The 6346-nt window shown below is 42.8% G+C and overlaps 1 pseudogene; it reads right to left on the minus strand.

Moving 5' to 3' along the window:
* Window positions 1-243: 243 nt before the first annotated feature.
* Window positions 244-6096, minus strand: LOC140470050 (cyclic AMP-responsive element-binding protein 1 pseudogene; annotated as a pseudogene).
* Window positions 6097-6346: the final 250 nt, after the last annotated feature.

Below are 6346 nucleotides of genomic sequence, written 5' to 3' on the forward strand. Positions count from 1 at the left end.
ATGTGAATTGAATTGGTTGAAAACTCATTTCAAATCAGATCAAGAAATTGACAAGTAGTGTAAAGGCTATGGGCCCTGCCGCATTGTGGCAATAATACTGATGGCTGTGCTCCAGAACTTGCTGTAAATGTGTTGCTGGAAAAGCACAGCAGGTCAGGCAGCATCCAAGGAGGAGGAGAATCGATGTTTTGGGCATGAGCCCTTCTTCAGGAATGAGTTCCTGAATGCCTCCTGACCTGCTGCTCTTTTCCAGCAACACATTTTCAGCTCTGATCTCCAGCACCTGCAGTCCTCACTTTCTCCTCCAGAACTTGCTGCCCACCAAGACAAGTTGTGCTCCAGCACTGGCATCTGGGAAACATTTCCAAATGTCAGTAGTGTTGTTCAACACAAAAACGCAGGACACATTCAACCCAGCCAATTTCCCTCCATCAGTCCACACTCCCTCAGCAGTGAAGTGTTGGAAGTTGTCATCGATAGTGCTGTCAAGCACATGCTCACAATAACCTGCTCAGTGACACCCAGTTTGGGTTCTGCCAGGGCCAATCAGCTTCTGAGCTTGTAACAGACTTGATTCACAAACTGACAAACAGCTGAATACCACAGCTGAGGGCAACAGCACAGTCCCACTCCAAGACCACTATTTCGACTTCATTGATATCACCTGACCTCACCACAGTCTCAGCTCATTTACTGAAACTCTCTTTCATTATCTAAACCCACTCCTGACCAGCATCCCACAATCACCCTCCCTATAATCTTCAGAATATTGAGAACTCTACCGCCCAAGTATTCACTTGTACTTGCTGATCCATCAAAATGCTCCCATTTATAAGCAACAGCAATTTACTTTCACACCCTTGACTTAATTCCTGGCTGTAATCATTCCTATCTTCCTGCACCACACACCCTTTCACATCTCAACAACTCATTTTAGTTCAGACTCTCAATGATGTGTTTATTTTTGGGTTCAGCTGTGTGACTGTTTCTATAGATTCCAAGGCAAAATGGTCTGGAATTCCTACCCTCTAAGATCTGCTTTCTTCCTTGAGGTCATTCCTGAAAAATTGCTTATTTGGTAATGGTTTTGGTCACCGGATATAATATTCTCCATCTGTGGTCTTATGTCAAAAGTTCTCAATATTTTTGTGAAATTAAAAATGTGTTGATTTGTACAGATATCTTCTACTCTTCACTATCTCTGAGTGAATAATCTGTAATATCTCCTACCCAACCACGTTGTGGGAGCACCTTCACCATACAAACTGCAGCAGTACAAATAAGTCAAACATCACCTTCTCAACAGGCAAGAGAGCTTTGGCCTTGATCACTGGTATCTGTGGAAGGTGAAATACACATGATGTTTCAGGGAGAGCAATATGAATTATAGGGAATGAAAATGGTGCAGAATTTGACTGTCAGAAATGGAAGGAAAATCCACTCACTTATTGGAAAAAAGAATTCTTGACTGTCTAAGATATTGTGGAAACAATAACCTGATAATGGAGCAGCATATGGTCAGGAGTCGGGCAGCAGTGGACAATTCATTTACAAAGAGGTCTGTGAACGTAATAGTAAAATACTACAGAGAACAAAAATACACACGAGAGACTAAGGAAGCTAACAAACAAGTGGACATCAAAGAGCCCAGAGATGAATCAGAGCAATGTTCACTTTTATGATCCCAAAGTCAGAGATGTCTAGCACAGAAACAGACTCTTCAGTCCAACCCATCTGTGCCAACCAAGTATTCTAACCTAACGTATTCGCATTTGCCAGCACTTGGCCAACATCCCTCTGAACACTTCCTATTCAAATGCCTTTGAAATGTTACAATTTTAGTTGCCCTTTAGGCTCCTTTTAAATTCCCCCCCACCCCCCACCCTAAACCTCTATCCTCTAGTTCTATGCTCCACCAACCCTTGTCTAGTTACGGTATCCATGTCCCTCACGATTTTTGTAAGCCTCTAAAACATCACACCTCAGCCTATAACACTGCAGCGAAAATGGCCCCAGCCTATCATGCCTCTCCCTGCAACTCAAATCCTCCAACGCTGGCAACATCCTTGAAAATCAATTCTCAAACCTTTCAAGTTTCAGTGCCTCCTTCTGAAAGGAGGGAGACCAGAACCGCACACAATATTCCAAAAGTGACCTAACCAATGTCCTGTCCAGCTCCTTTACTCAATGCTCTGACCAATAATGGGAAGCATACGAAATGCCTTTTTCGCTATCCTATCGACCTGCGACGCTACTTTCAAGGAACTATGAACCTGCATTCCAAGGTCTCTTTGTTCAGCAAGACTCTCCATGACCTTACAATTCAATGTGTGAGTCCCGCTCTGATTTGCTTTTCTAAAATGCAGCACCTCACATTTATCTAAATTAAACCCTATCTGCCACTCCTAGCCCATTGTTCCATCCGATCAATATCCCATTGTACTCTGAAATACCCGTTATCACTGTCCACAATACCTCCAATTTTGGTGTCACCTGCAAACTTACTAACTATACCGCCTCTGTTCACATCCAAATCATTTCAACGAATGACAAAACAAATCCAGAAAAAGATCCATTTCTCTGTGTGTGAATATGCTCTGTGTAAATCCTTTCCTTTGTCTCTCTACCAGAGAAGGCTGCACATGCCTCCCACTGAACTTTGCCCCCTACAAAGCTGGCGGCTGCACAAGTCCAGTTAATCGTTGCCCCGAATAAAGATGGTGGCGCTTACTCGAGTCAATCGCGAGATGAGGCATTGTCCCGTTTACTGCAAAAACGGGACTAAGTTTCAAATTTGTATTTTCCGATGTGCACCAAATGACTATGAACCCTCTCAACCCATACCAACACTATTTCCCTCCCGCTTGCTGCTGTTTATTTCTATCTTTACCAACGGCTCTCCGTCCACACATCCCGAACCGATTGCGAGGATGATCACGTGGTATAGTCTAGTCCCGCCCCCTCATTCATCCTGATTGATCGGAGGACCAACTGCCTCGCAGGTCCTCCAGCGCTGTCTCTGCCTTTCCATTGGTCCGCCTCTGACATCAATCACCCGGGGCCCATTGTTGGCTGGAACATGCGGATTGCTTCGTGGCTTTTGTTGCTGTTCATGAATTACAAGAGTTAAAAATGACACAACACCATCTCAAAACCACCTGATGAAGAACCAGCAAATCTAGTGCTTCCAAAGAATATTGTTGACCAATAACCTGGTGTTCTGTGAATTTTACTTTTGTCCATCCCAATCCAACACCTCCAAGTCACGAATGAGGGAGAGATAACGTAAGAAGTAGGAACAGTAGAAGGCCGTCCTGCCCTTCGAGCCTGCTCTGCCATTCAATAAGATCATGGCTGATCATTTCGTGGACACAGAACCATTTACCCACGTTCTCACCGTGTTCATTAATTAATTACGTTTTTAAAAATCTAACGTAGCTTTAAAAACGTTTTCTGAACTAGCATCAACTACTTCCCTGGGCAATGAATTCCATAGAGGTCAAGAAGTTCCAGCTCAATTCAGTCTTAAATTTGCTGCCTCTAATTTTGAGGTGATGCCCTCTTGTCCTGGCTTTACCTGCCAATCGAAACATCTCTCTACTTCTGTTTTATCCATTCCATTCATTATTTTATATGTTTTCCATTCTTCTGAATTCTGATGAATATAATCCCAATCTACTCAGTCTCTCTTAAACTAAACCCCTCAACTCCGGAATCAACCTAGTTAACCTCCTCTGCACCACTTCTAGTGCCGGTACATCCTTTCTCAAGTAAGAAGACAAAAACTACATGCAGTACTCCAGGGGTGGCCTCACCAACACTCAAATACAGCTGGAACATAACCTCTGCCTTTAAACACATTCCTTTCAGCAACGAAGGACAAAATTTCATTTGCTTTCTGAACTGATTGTTGTACCTGGTGACCAACCTTCATGCAGAAGGATGCTCAGGTCACTCTGCAAAGCAAATGATGCAACTTTTTAAACATTCAAGTTATTTTATTTTTAAATGTTACTACAAAAAAGAGTATAAATTTTATATTTACAATCATTCTACTTAATTTGACAGACCATTACCCACTCAATGTATCTACGTTGCTCTGCAAAGTTTCACAGTCCTCCGCTCACTTTGTCCTGCTAATCATCTTAGTGTCACATGCAAACTTTGACACCCTACATGTAGTACCAACTCTAAATCATCTGTATCAGTTGTAAATAATTGCAGTCCCAACACTGATCCCTGAGGCACACGACTTGTCAATGATTGTCAGCCAGAATAATACTCATTTGTCCCCAACGGTTTGCTTCCTATTAGTTTACCAATCTTCTATCCATGCTAATACTCTACCGCTAATGCCATGCACCCTTATATTGTGCAACAGCTTCTTGCACAGCACCTTGTTGATGGTCTTTTGGAAATCCAGGTACACCACATCCACTGGGTCCCCGTTGTCCACCTTGCTTGAAATGTCTTCATAGAATTCCAAAAGATTGGTCAAGCATGACCTGCCCTTCATGAACCCATACTGCATCTGTACAATGGGACAATTTCTATTGAAATTCTCTGTTATTTCTTCCTTGATAATAGACCCAAGCATCTTTCCCACTACAGAGAATAAACTAACTGGTATATAATTCCCCACTTTTTGTCCACCTCCTTTTTAAAACAGTGGTGTAACTTTTGCTGTTTTCCAATCTGCTGGGACTGCCACAGAGTCCAGTGAATTTTAGAAGATTACTGCCAGTGCATTTGCTATTTTTCCTGGCATCTCTTTTCGTACCCTGGGAGGCATTCCATCAGGGTCAGAAGACTTTTCTATCATTAGCTCAATTACCTCCAAACAGTCTAAAACTAGCTGTTCCGTAATAATGATAGTTTCCAAATCCTCACCGACCTTTGTCCCTTTGCTAGTTACTGGAAAGATATTAGCATCCTCCACTGTGATATCCCATAACTAAATGCTTCTTCTCATTTTCCAAAGGACCAACATTTAATTTAGCCACTCTTTTCTCATTATATATATTTATATAAACTTTTGCTCTCTGTCTTTATAGTATGTGCTAGTTTATTTTTCTCATGTTCTATATTAGTTTTCTTTATAGCTCTTTTGTGGCTTTCAGTTGACCTTTAACGTTTTCCCAGTTCTAGTTTCACGCTGTTTTTGGCCACTTTGTACACCTTCTCTTTCAATTTGATTTTCCAGAATAGCAACCCGATTCTCCAAGCATTTCACATACTCTTTCTTCTTGCGACGGCACTCTCGAGCTGCTTCCCTGTTTTTCATGAGGCAGATTTCACATTTATGAGTGGTTTCTTCAGCATTCTGGGACTGGCTTTGCAGGACTGGTGAAGATGCCATAACCATTCCCTGGCCAGCAGTGGAGTTAGGAGTTGTACGGATCTTATAGTTTTGGACATCTTCAGCAGCTCCTCGTACAAGCACTTGGCTGCCTGGCACAGAAGGGCTTATGCCCGAAACGCCGATTCTCCTGTTCCTTGGATGCTACCTGACCTGCTGCGCTTTTCCAGCAACACATTTTCAACAAAGATTTGCTGTCCATCAGGGCTTGTGCATACAGTACAATGGCTGCTCCAACCTTGGCTGTAGCTGCGTTGGTCATTGTTAGTGTCTGCAGTCCTTGCACTCCATCTGAACCATTGTTGGCCAGCTGAATTACTCCCCCGCTGTGTGATAGCAATGTATTGACTGCTGATAGTCTGATAGATGGGTGTCTGCATCGTCATTGTAGTAACAGTTGAGACAGACTCTTCTTCTGATTTTTCCTCATCAATTTCTTGGCATACCGGGGGATCAGAAGAAAGTTCATTCAGGATTTTCCTGAATGAAGGCCGTCTCGATAGAATTTCTCTATGTTTCTGAGAGTCAGTCATGCTATCCACAGATTCCTGGGAGTCCTCACATTCAGATATAGTAGAGATCTGAACAGTCTGAACTTGAGGGGACTGTATGACTGAGGACTGAGCTGCTTCGATAACTCCTTGCACTTTAACAGTCTGCCCATTCAGCAAATGCACTGAAGTTACTGCTGGACATGTCGTTGATTGGATCCCAGGCATGGTTACCTGCGTGGTCATGTTATATAATAATTATTCGGATGAAGGGACTTGGGGCATTCTAGCGAAGTTTGCCAATGATACGAAGTTAGGTGGACAGGCAGGTAGTACTGAGGAAGTGGGGAGTCTGCAGAATGATCTAGACAGTTTGGGAGAGTGGTCCAGGAAATGGCTGATGAAATTCAATGTGAGCAAATGCGAGGTCTTGCACTTTGGAAAAAAGAATACAAGCATGGACTACCTTGTAAACGGTGAGAAAATTCATAAAGCC

The sequence above is a fragment of the Chiloscyllium punctatum genome, chromosome 50 (assembly GCF_047496795.1).
Source record: "Chiloscyllium punctatum isolate Juve2018m chromosome 50, sChiPun1.3, whole genome shotgun sequence".
In the NCBI taxonomy this organism is placed as follows: Eukaryota; Metazoa; Chordata; class Chondrichthyes; order Orectolobiformes; family Hemiscylliidae; genus Chiloscyllium; species Chiloscyllium punctatum.